Below are 13,254 nucleotides of genomic sequence, written 5' to 3'. Positions count from 1 at the left end.
ATAAGAATAATTAGTTAATAAAAAAGAAATTTTTGAAAAAGGGAGAAGATATTTTCGAAAATTAGAGAGGGAGAGTTAGTTAGGTGGTTTTGAAAAAGTTAAGAAACAAACAAAAAGTTAGTTAGTTAGTTAAAACAAATTTTGAAAAGATAAGAAGTTAGGAGGTTAGAAAAGATATTTTGAAATTAGATTTTTGAAAAAGATAAGATGAGAAGATATTTTTGAAAAGATATAATAGAAATTAGTTTTTGAAAAAAAGATTTGATTTTTAAAATCTCAATTAATGACTTGATTCATAAGAAATCACAAGATATGATTCTAGAACTTAAAGTTTGAATCTTTCTTAACAAGCAAGTAACAAACTTCAAATTTTTGAATCAAAACATTAATTGATTATGTTATTTTTGAAAATTTGATATAAAAATAAGAAAAAGATTTTTGAAAACTATTTTTGGAATTTTTGAAAATAACTAAGAAATTTGAAAAAGATTTGATTTTTGAAAAAGATTTTGAAAAAGATAAGATTTTCAAATTGAAAATTTGATTTGACTCATAAGAAACAACTTGATTTTAAAAATTTTTGAAAAAGTCAACTCAAATTTTCGAATTTGATGAGAGAAAAAGGGAAAGATATATTTTTGATTTTTGAAATTTTTATGATGAGAAAGAAAAACACTAAAAAGATGCAATGCATGAAATTTTTAGATCAAAACATGTGATGCATGCAAGAATGCTATGAATGTCAAGATGAACACCAAGAACACTATGAATGTCAAGATGAACATCATAGACACAATTTTGAAAAATTTTTTAATGCAAAGAAAACATGCAAGACACCAAACTTAGAATTCTTTAATGCTTACGCACTAAGAATTCAAGAATGCATATGAAAAACACCATACAACACAAAACAAAAAATCATCAAGATCAAACAAGAAGACTTACCAAGAACAACTTGAAGATCATGAAGAACACTATGAATACATGAGAATTTTCGAAAAATGCAGGATGCACATGCAATTGACACCAAACTTATAACATGACTCAAGACTCAAACAAGAAACAGAGAAATAATTTTGATTTTTATGATTTTCTAATTTTTTTGGATTTTTTTTCGAAAAATTAATTGAAAAAAGAAAAATAAGGATTCCAAAATTTTTAATATGAATTCCAGGAATCTTGCATTCTTAGTCTAAAGCTTCAGTCCAGGAATTAGACATGGCTCATGAGCCAGCCAAGCATTCAATGAAAGCTCTGGTCCAAAACACTAGACATGGCCAATAGCCAGCCAAGCTTCAGCATGTAATTCAGACATGACATGCCTGACATACTCATTCCCAAAGGAATTAGGCATGGCATTACAGCCAGCCAGGCTTCAACATGCTTCATGAAACACTAGAATTCATTCTTAAAAATTTTGAATAAAATTTTTGAAAACATTTTTATATTATTTTCGAAAACAGATGAGAAAGTTTTAGAAATATTTTTGAAAAATTTTTGAAAATAAAATAAAAAGAAATTACCTAATCTGAGCAACAAGATGAACTGTCAGTTGTCCATACTCGAACAATCCCCGGCAACGGCGCCAAAAACTTGGTGTTGTTGCCGGATCAAACTTGGCACTGATGTTACCGGACCAAAAGCTTGCCGAAAACTCAAACAATCCCCGGCAACGGCGCCAAAAACTTGGTACACGGAATCGTGATTACACTTTAATTATGTAAAATTCATTGCTCTTTCTTTCCCTGGAAATGGCGCCAAAAACATGATGACAAGACCATGGTTCACAACTCCGTGTAACTAACCAGCAAGTGCACTGGGTCGTCCAAGTAATACCTTACGTGAGTAAGGGTCAAATCCCACGGAGATTGTTGGTATGAAGCAAGCTATGGTCACCTTGCAAATCTCAGTTAGGCAGATATAAATTGATAATGGTGTTTTCGAATAATAAATAATAGAATAGGGATAGAGGTACTTATGTAAATCATTGGTAGGAATTTCAGATAAGTGAATGGAGATGCTTTTCGTTCCTCTGAACCTCTGCTTTCCTGCTATCTTCATCCAATCAGTCTTACTCCTTTCCATGGCTGGCTTTATGTGATACATCACCACTGTCAATGGCTACTTTTGGTCATCTCTCGGGAAAATGATCCAATGCCCTGTCACGGCATGGCTAATCGTCTGGAGGCATCACCCTTGTCAATGGCTTCATCTTATCCTCTCAGTGAAAATGGTCAACGCACCCTGTCACGGCACGGCTATTCATCTGTCGGTTCTCGATCATGCTGGAATAGGATTTACTATCCTTTTGCGTCTGTCACTAACGCCCTACAATCGCGAGTTTGGAGCTCGTCACAGTCATTCATTCATTGAATCCTACTCGGAATACCACAGACAAGGTTTAGACTTTCTGGATTCTCTTGAATGCCGCCATCATTCTAGCTTACGCTACGAAGATTCCGATTAAGAGATCTAAGAGATACTCATTCAGTTCTAATGTAGAACGGAAGTGGTTGTCAGACACGCGTTCATAGGGAATGATGATGATTGTCACGTTCATCACATTCAGATTGAAGTACGAATAAATATCTTAGAAGCGAAATAAGATGAATTGAATAGAAAATAGTAGTACTTTGCATTAATCTTTGAGGAACAGCAGAGCTCCACACCTTAATCTATGGAGTGTAGAAACTCTACCGTTGAAAATACATAAGTGAATGGTCCAGGCATGGCCAAATGGCCAGCCTCTCTGATCTAAGAACCAGGCGTCCAAAGATTTCTAATACAATAGTTAAAGGTCCTATTTATAATAAACTAGCTACTAGGGTTTACAAAAGTAAGTAATTGATGCATAAATCCACTTTCGGGGCCCACTTGGTGTGTGCTTGGGCTGAGCTTGAGTGTTGCACGTGTAGAGGTCCTTCTTGGAGTTGGACGCCAGCTTTTGTGCCAGTTTGGGCGTTCAACTCTGGTTTTGGCTCCTTTTCTGGCGCTGGACGCCAGATTTGGGCAGAAAGCTGGCGTTGAACGCCAGTTTACGTCATCTATTCTTGGCCAAAGTATGGACTATTATATATTTCTGGAAAGCCCTGAAAGTCTACTTTCCAACGCAATTGGAAGCGTGCCATTTCGAGTTCGGTAGCTCCAGAAAATCCACTTTGAGTGCAGGGAGGTCAGAATCCAACAGCATCAGCAGTCCTTCTTCAACCTCTGAATCTGATTTTTGCTCAAGTCCCTCAATTTCAGCCAGAAAATACCTGAAATCAAAGAAAAACACACAAACTCATAGTAAAGTCCAAAAATGTGAATTTAACATAAAAACTAATGAAAACATCCCTAAAAGTAACTAGATCCTACTAAAAACATACTAAAAACAATGCCAAAAAGCGTATAAATTATCCGCTCATCACCTCCCCCTAAGTTGCCATCATCCTTCACAACATTCAAGTGGGTAAAATTCATATCCCTTAGCTTTCTAATTCCACTTGAATATGGGCTACTGGAGACGGATGGTCAACTTAGAGCTCTTTGTGGCATTAAGAGTAAGAGGAAGATGGTCAGTGATAAGAATTGTCCTGCAAGGTTCATTATGGTTGGAAGCTTTAAGTTTAAACGCAAAGGTTGGTGTAGAGCTCAATTGAATGGGTCTAGGAAGTTGTTTGGACGCTTCAGTGAGAATTCTAAAGCTGAACCACCCGGATGGAATCATGATAATCAACTTGAAGACGGGTGTAGAAACAAGATTTGGAATCCAGGAATATATGAGGATCAATTTTGGGAGCTCAAAGCTTGTGAAGAACTCCATCAAAGCTTGAGGAATTTACTTGGTATTGATTATGCTTATTGGAAGTCCAAGCATTGGTGGAAGTTTCAAGACGAGTTCAAGCACAAGCCACCATAACAGGGAGCTCACCAAATGTCCAACTTAAGGACTTTAACTAAAAGTGCTAGGTGGGAGATAACGCACCGTGGTATGATCGTTTCATTTTCAATCTTATTTAGTTTTGTTTGTTTTTGAGTTTTATTTTATTTTATTGAACCTGAAATTATTCATAACATCTGCATCAGCATCTGCATACTGCATTCTGCATTTTGCATTAAAAAAAAAATGCACGCGACGCAGCAGCGTCGCTGACGCGTCCGCGTCACCAGTGCGTTTTGAAGAAAAGAGAATTGAACAGAGAGTCACGCGAGAGCGTGGCTGGAGGCATGCCTTTGGCACAAATTGATCCACGCGACCGTGTCGCTGACGCGTCCGCGTCATGTGGGAAAAATGCCTCCCACGCGTCCACGTCACCTACGCGAACGCGTGGCCCTGTAAAATCGACGTACACGGGTGTTTGGCAGCAAGTTAGGCTAGAATGGGGCTGGAACGATGCTAGAAGCACAAGCCTTACCACGCGAACGCGTGCCCCATGCGTCTACGTCATTTTCAAAATATGGCAATCCACGCGATCGCATCAACCACGCGACCGCGTCACCCAAAAATCTGGCGAAAAGAGTTTCGAACAGAGAGTTGCGCGAACGCGAGGCTGCACTCGTGCCAATCGCACAAATCAGGACACGCGATCGCGTGATCCATGCGTCCATGTCACCTGACCTTATCGCGCACCACGCGACCGCGTCACTCACGCGTCCCCGTCGCCTGCGCCGCACAACTCAGCCAAATCAGCGCCAATTATCTTCTCTTTTCTTTTCTAATCCTAATTTCTTCTATCTTTTCTTCTTTCTTTCTTACTTTATTTCTTTCACTTCTCATTCCTTTTCACCTTCATTCTATTTTACTTAATTTATTTTCATATTTTATTCATTGCATTTTAATTTAGTGCATATTTTTCTTTTTTTTTTTTCTAAATTCATTATTTTTCCTTTGGTGTTGATTTTCTTATTTAACTGTTGCATCTTCTCTTGAATTATTTTGGGTGCTTAGTGACTTGTTTTATTCTGGTTAGGTAATATTATTTAAAACAATGGCAATCTTTTATACCTGTATTACTTTTACATTGACATGAATTTATATTATCTCTCCTTACCCACACTCTCTTCCCTATTGTTGCAAATTTTTGCACTCTTGATTTGCCATGTACTTCTACTGTTTTCTCACTTGCATGTTGTAGCTACCATGTAATTGAGACCCTCATTATTTGGCATTAACCCAACCATATTTTATTTTATCTTTATTTCTGGATTACTGTTCTTCTTTTTCTCTTCTTTCAGGCTGGCCACCAAAGACGGAAAAAGGGAGAAACTTCTAAAAGGGGAGACAAACAAGTCCATCTGCACAATCCTTGAAGAAAAGCATCAGTTGGAACAAACCCGTCCACCTGCACATCTCAGCATGCACCGAGGACGGTGCAATCTTTAAGTGTGGGGAGGTCGATACCGATCTCCATGGGTTAGCTATTTTCTTCTTTCCAACACCATTGTTTTATTTTCTTTGTTTGTTCATTATTGCATTTACATGTTTAATTGCATGTTTGTTTGATTTTATGCATTTAGCTACTGCTTGGTTAAAGTAATGAGTTTCTTCTAAGACCCTATTTTTGAAAAAAAAATTTCACTAATTGAAATCAAAACTTTTATGTTAAACTTGTTTGAAGTTGTATTTGGAACATAGTTAAAAGCTAAGAACACACAACCTGTGAGATTTTGAGCTTATTTATATGGTTACATTATTTAACCATAAATTTTTATTCTTGTGTGTTTTCTTCTCTATAATTGCAATCTTTGCTTTGTTCCATTCTATATGTCCATTATTTAGTGTATTTACATGCTTGCATATAATTGAGGCTATTACTTGTTTTTGCTCACTTATCCCAAATAAGCCTACCCTTTTATGTCACCTTTGTTAGCCCCTTGAGCCTTTCTGCCCCTTCTTCTATTTTATAACCACATTACTAGCCTTAAGCAGAAAAACAAAATAAAAATTCCAAGTTGAATCCTTGGTTAAGCTTAAGATATATATTGTGTATAAATTAAGTATGGGGAATTTTATGGGAAATGGGATGATAAAAAAAAGGGAATTAAATTGAATAAGTTATTTCAAGGTTTGGGAAGCATGCTCATGTGAAGTCAAAATAATTAAATTACCATGTGCATTAAAAAAAATTAATTAAATTTTTAAGTAATTGAATAAGGGGACACAAAAATTTCCCCAATGCAAAATAAAAAGAATCAATACACATGGGACAAAATTCAAAAATAAGTTTGATACATGAGCATGTAATACAAAAGTGGAAAAAATTTGGGTAGATAGGTAAAGCATTTTAAATTATATAAAGTATGTATATGTTAGGTGAGATCTTAGACTAATCAAGGATTCACTTTGTTAGCTCACTTAGCCTTACCTCGGCCCCATTACAACCCTGAAAAGACCTCATGATGTTTGCATTGATATACTAAATATTTGTTGATTGGTTAGATGAAGAACAAGGTTGAGAAAGCATGACTAGGGAAGAGTAGAGTGATTGACCCTAGACACTTGAGAGTTAGAGTGATATACACTACCAGTAAGGGTTCAGTGCTTAATTCTATGTTCCCTGCTTTCATGAGCTATCTTCTTACAAGTTTACTTGTCTTTTGTTGTATAATTTGAATTAGTGAAATCTGATTTATGTATGTTCTTGGAAGATTTATTTACTTTTAACCAAGTAGGTAGAAACATTCTGCATGTAGTTGCATTCATATAGATAGGTTGCATTTCATACATTCTATCATTGCTCTTCACCCCTTTATAGCTTCTCTTTAGCTTAGCATGAGGACATGCTAATGTTTAAGTGTGGGGAGGTTGATAAACCACTATTTTATGGTTTATCTTGTGCTCAATTGAGTGGATTTTATCAAGTCCTTACCCACTTATTCATACTATTTGCATGGTTTTACTTTTTCCTTCCTGATTTTGTGCTATGATTGAAAACATGCTTCTTTGATCTTATATTTGCTAATTATTAATCCTCTCTTATTACCATTCGATGCCTTGATATGTGTGTTAAATGTTTTCAGAGATTACAGGGCAGGAATGGCTCAGAGGATGGAAAGGAAGCATGCAAAAGTGAAAGGAATACAAGAAGTTGAAGAAGTTGCTAACCTGTCCAGCCTGACCTCTTTGCACTCAAACGATCATAACTTTTGCTACAGAGGTCCAAATGACACGGTTCTAGTTGCGTTGGAAAGCTAACATCCGGGGCTTCACAACGATATATAATTTGCCATAGCTGCTTCGAAGCCAGGTGATGCGAACGCGTGGATTATGCGGACACGTGACCTGGCAGAAACGCAATCCACGCAAACGCGTGGACGACGCTTCCGCGTCACTTTCCCGCGACCTGTACGTTCCAGAATACGCTGAGGGAGATTTATGGGATGTTTCTAACCCAGTTTTTGGCCCAGAAAGCACATATTAGAGGCTATAAAGTGGGGAAAACCATTCTTTCATCAACATGCATTGAATTATTCACTTTTCATAGTTTAGATGTAGTTTTTAGAGAGAGAGGTTCTCTCCTCTCTCTTAGGATTTAGGATTAGGATTCCTCTTAAAGGAATTAGGATTTCTTATTATTTCAACTTTATTATTTCAACTTCTTCTCAGGTTCAATACTCCTTTTATATTTCTATTTACTCTAATGCTTTTATTCGTATCTGATTTATGTTGCCAAATTGGCTTATGAACCATTCATGTTTTTCTTTATTTAATATAAATCAAGGTATTTCAGATTATTGATTCTTATTTAGCCTTTTTATATTCTTGGCTTTAATTGATTAACTGGAGGCTCTTGAGTTATTAAACTTATCATGATTGTTAATTAATTCCTCTAATTGATTGGAATTCCACTAACTCTAGTCTTTCCTTATGAGTTGGCTAGGACTTGAGAAATCTAACTAATTAGTCTACTTGACTTTCCCTTGCTTTCGTAAAGGTTAACTAAGTGGGATTAAACTCAATTCTCATAAGAATAACGAGGATAGGACTTCCGAATTTTCATACCTTGCCAAGAGTTTATTTTATAAGTTATTTATTTATTTTACTTGTCATTTAAATTACTTGTTCCTTACTTTCAAAACCCCCAATTTACAAAACTCATAACTAATAATAAGAACATACCTTCCTGCAGTTCCTTGAGAAGACGACCCGAGGTTTGAATACTTCGGTTATCAATTTTTAAGGGGTTTGTTACTTGTGACAACCAAAATATTTGTAAGAAAGGATGATTGCTTGGTTTAGAAACTATACTTGCAACGGGAATTTATTCTGAATTCTAAACCTTCAAGCTTCCGTTCTTTAGTTATACCCCACCTATGGGTAGTTATGCGCCTCCAGTTAGATTTGGAAACATGCAAGGTACGGTAAATAATCAACCAAGTTTTTCTCACTCCGATATGAGTCGAGATTACTAGATTGGTTCGACGTCGAATAGCGCAAAGTCTTTTACTGCTTTTCGACAGCATATTGACGAAAGCCACCCTGTTTAGTCAATTTGTTGACTCAACAAATGACTACTATTCTAAATCCTATAATGGATGATAATGAAATAAAGTATGAGCATTTGGCTACGCAAGTCAAACAAATTGCCCGAATTATTGATTATGATGAAAGACAACCTCATCACCAAAATTTTAGAATAGCTCTAGAGAACTTAGGCAATAATCGAGGAAATTTACATGAAAACCTTGGTGAGGAATGATATATGCCTTATGTAGTTCGACGTAATCAGAATGTTGATGATGTGCTGAATAAAATCTGCGCCAACCAGCGTGGAGATCATTACCGGATGACTAGAATTGTCGAAAATATTCTCAGTAGAGTAGGTATCAATGTAGGGTTTATGAATCGACCATATTTTGTGTCAACTTTTCCTGCTAAAGTTCAGATGATTGAAGTGCCAAGGAGGGTGAAAAATCCTAAGATAGTAACAAAGTTTGCAAGGAAAGTTAGAGAGTCTACCATTGAGCATATTGCTCGATATATGGTCGAATTAGAAAATTGGTAAATGATGACTATTTGAAAATATAGTTTTTCTCCTCATCTTTAACAAAAAATGCTTTCACCTAGTTCTCAAATTTGAGGCCTAATTTGATTTTTACTTGAGCACAATTAGAGAATACTTTTCATGCTCAATTTTATAGAGGGATTTAAATGTTACAGTAACGGATTTGGTCACAATTAGGCGCAACGTTGGTGAATCAATTGATGACTTTATGATTTGATTAAAAAATGCACGTAATCGATGCTACGTGTCACTTCCTGATAGCAAAGTGGTCAAGATAGCTACCATGGGTTTTGGTTTTTACATGCATCGAAAATTGTTGAATGTTAGTATTTCTTATTTGTCTCATCTAGCTGAAAAAGTCAGACAAGTCGAATTACTTAAGAAAGAAAATGAGGCATTTAAAAATGAGAAAAAATTTAAGAATTATAAGTCTCTTTCTCAAAAGGAAAAGGTTTCTTATGTCAAAATGGAATCGTCGAGTGATGACTCTAAACACGAATATTTCGAAGTCGATTTGGCTGAATTAAAGAAGGGGCCACCTTATGTCTGTGCTTTGCTAAAAAAAAGTTACAAATGTTGATAAAGTTAGAAAATCTAAGTATAAGGGTGGTAAGAAATATAATTTTGATATTTCAAAGTCGGAACAAATATTTGATGTGTGTTTAAAGATAAACAATTGGTTTTTCGTGAGAAAAAAACTTTACCCTCGATCAAAGATTTAAAAGGAAAACCATTTTGAAAGTTTCATCAAGAATCTAACCATTTGACTAATAATTATTGTGTTCGTTTTAGGGATCTTATTCAAGAAGCAATTATGGAAGGAAGATTGAAGTTTGACAAAGGAAAAAAGGACAAGAAGGTTGATGTTGATCCTTTTGACGTAGCTACAAGCTTTGTTGAACCTCATTTTCTAGGGGGGAATATAGCTGGTTTCACTTCATTTGAGTTTAATACAGCTTTGGGGGATTTCAAGACTAATGTCCAACAAGTGTATCTAGGTGTTAGTGATGGGCTGTTGGATTTCTTAATGCACTAGAAATTGAAGGATAGGAATGTGTCATTATGCCCAAGGTGCAATGTCGTGTTTGATGCTAAAGTTGCGGCAATTTTTGAGAAGGAAAGGATGAAGAAGGAGCTAGCTCGTAAGGAGGAGCAAGCTCATCAAAGGCACCCTCCTTGACACTAAGAAGGCTAAAGTTCTTGAAATCTTCAAGAGAACTATTCTCCTTCATTCTTTCGCTCTCAAGTCATTGGAGTTGGGTGGATAAAAAATTGTCAAGAATTTTTGGAGTGTGAATTTTGAGAATATCAACAGCAACAATCTCAGAGGGGTCGTCGAGGGCGAGGTCGTGGTCGATATTCGTTTCCCTGAGGAAGGATAGGGGAAGTCGAGGTGGAAGACCTTTTCATCGAGCTGTGTTAGATAAGCCTTCAACTTCTGTGGATAATGCGACAAAACCATCTGCTCTGACGAGGGTGGTTTTTCCTACTAATGGCGAAACTGTTCCTAAAGAAAAAGAGCTTTTGGGACTGATGGATAAAGTCAAAGCAGTCAAAGCGGTTCCTGCTAAGCCTAATAAGAATCCTGCTTTAAATCCTGATCTCGATAAAGAGTATTTCAAGGAAGGAAGGAGATGACGAGATGGTAAGTACGGTCTCCATTATTCCTTCTGAGTTTTTAGGTAATTATGAAGGAAATTTGATTGAGGATTATAATGTTGAATTTAGTGATAAGGAAGCATTCACATTCATTTGCGAACATGAAGAAGTAGGTTGTTTTAATAAGCCTACTGATAAACAAAGAGCACACCTCAACCACTACATATCAAGGCCATAATGAGTGGTGTTTTTGTCAATAAAGTATTGGTCGATGGTGGAGCGGCAATCAGTTTACTTCTAGAGAGATTGTTGGTCAAGGTTGGGAAACATTTTGATGACCTTGTTCCCACCAATATCTCAGTTACTAATTCTAGTGGGATCTCAACACCAGTGAAAGGGTTGGTTACCCTCCAAGTTCAAGTTGGTTCTTAAGTACGAACAACTGTGTTCGTTGTGGTATCTTCAAGGGGTAGTTACAATGCCCTACTAGGTCGAGATTGGATCCACGGTGCCGGGCAGTACCTTTGATTATACACCAAAAACTTCTCCTTTGGACTTGTGAGGGAAAAACTGAAACTATAGAGGATGATGATAGTCTTTATGCACGACGATTTCAAGATTTTTAATGACAAGCTATACCTCTTGATGTTGATAGGAATTTGAATTACTACAATTGTGAAGGTTGTTTACTAACTTCTGAGGGGCTCAATATAAAGCTTAGACATCCGAAGCTGAAGTATACTTTGGGAGTAATTTCAATGTCTGAAGAAATAGTCCGTTAGCAACGTTTTGAAATGTCTAAAGAAAAAGATGTATCAGACTATTTATTTTCTTTAAAAAATTATGTGAATCGTTTTACTTCTACAGTATGTTTTTCTTCTTCCAATGATGGTTCTACTAATAAAGTCGAATCTATTAGTGCTTTAAATTATGTAGCATGTAATTTAGTTTCTAGGGCAATTTTAATTACTAAAATTGAATTTGATTGCAATTTAGTTCCTACAGTATGTATTTTCCCTTTTAAGTCTAGTGTCGTAGGTACTACTTTGTTTGATAAGTCTAACATCGTCACTCAATCAAATGTTGATGTACCTCAAGATCTTTGTACTATAAATGACTCGGCAGTTGATTTTGCTGATGATTCTAATATAGTTTCTGTTTCCTCATGCAACTTAGTTAATTAATCTTTTGATTGCATCTATGATCTTGAACCTTTGGATTTTGAAAAGACTTCAGTTAATGATGATCATATCGAAAGGAATTTGAATCCCAAGATCCAGTCGAAGAAATTAACTTAGGAGTTGATGGTGCCATAAGACCTATTAACATTTATAAACATATTCATAAGGAGTTTCGAATGGAATTGATTAAGCTTTTGAGTGGATACAAAGATTGCTTTACTTGAGATTATGATGAAATGCTTGGTTTTGATCGATCTTTAGTTGAACTTCAATTTCAGTTAAAGCCATTTTCTCTACCAATAAAGTAGACTCCTAGGGGTTTTCCACTTGAAATAAAACTCAATTAAGGAAGAAATTGAACAATTAATCAAATCTAATTCATTAGGATTGCCCGTTTTGTTGATTGGGAATCGAATAGTGTTTCTGTAATGAAAAAGAATGGAAAGTTGCGCGTGTGTATTAATTTTCGAGATTTGAATAATGCAACTCTTAAGGATAAATATTTTATGCCTATAGCTGACATGTTGATCGATTCTGCAGCAGGTAATGAAATTTTAAGTCTCATGGATGATTATTTTGGCTATAACCAAATATTCATTGCCGAGGAAGATGTGTTGAAGACATCCTTTCAATTCCCAGGTGCTTTGGGTACCTATGAATGTGTTACGATGCCTTTTGGTTTAAAGAATGCAGGGCAACATATCAACGCGCAATGAATGCAATTTTCCATGAGTATTTGAGCAAAGCCTTTGATACGATGCGTCAAAATAGATTAAAGATGAATCCCTTAAAATATGCATTTGGCGTGTCTGCAGGGCATTTTTTAGGTTTTATAGTTCAGAAAAAAGGAATTACAATTGACCAAATTAAGGCTAAAGCTATTTTGGAATTACCACCTCCAAAGTCGAAAAAGGAAGTTCAGTCCTTTTTGGGGAAAGTAAATTTCTTACGATGATTTATTTTGAATTTGTCTAGTCGAACTCGAATGATCTCTTCCTTGGTTAAACTAAAAGATGTGCCTCAATATGAATGGACTAAGGATCATCAGGAAGCATTCAATTCAATTAAGACCTATCTTTCTAATGCACTTATCATAGCTACTGTTTGTCTTTTAGAGCCATTAAAATTATATATTGCAGCTTCGACAAATACAATTGGGTGTATGTTAGCACAAGATGATAAAGTAGGGAATGAAAGAGCTATTTATTACTTAAGTAGAGTCTTGTCTGACATGGAGACAAAATATTCCCCAATCAAAAAACTATGTCTATTTTTCTATTATGCTTGTAATAAGCTGAAGTGCTACATGATAGCAAAAGCTATCAGCATTGTTGCACAAACTAACCTTGTCAAATACATGTTATCCTATCCTATTTTGCGTGGTCGAATTGGAAATGGATGCTTACTTTGACAGAGTACGATTTATAGTATGTTCCTGCTAGAAGAGTTAAAGAACATGTCATTGCAGATTTCTTGGTTGATAGACC

Source organism: Arachis hypogaea, chromosome 17 (genome assembly GCF_003086295.3).
Source record: "Arachis hypogaea cultivar Tifrunner chromosome 17, arahy.Tifrunner.gnm2.J5K5, whole genome shotgun sequence".
Classification (NCBI taxonomy): Eukaryota; Viridiplantae; Streptophyta; class Magnoliopsida; order Fabales; family Fabaceae; genus Arachis; species Arachis hypogaea.
Note: the sequence above shows the minus strand (reverse complement) of the source record.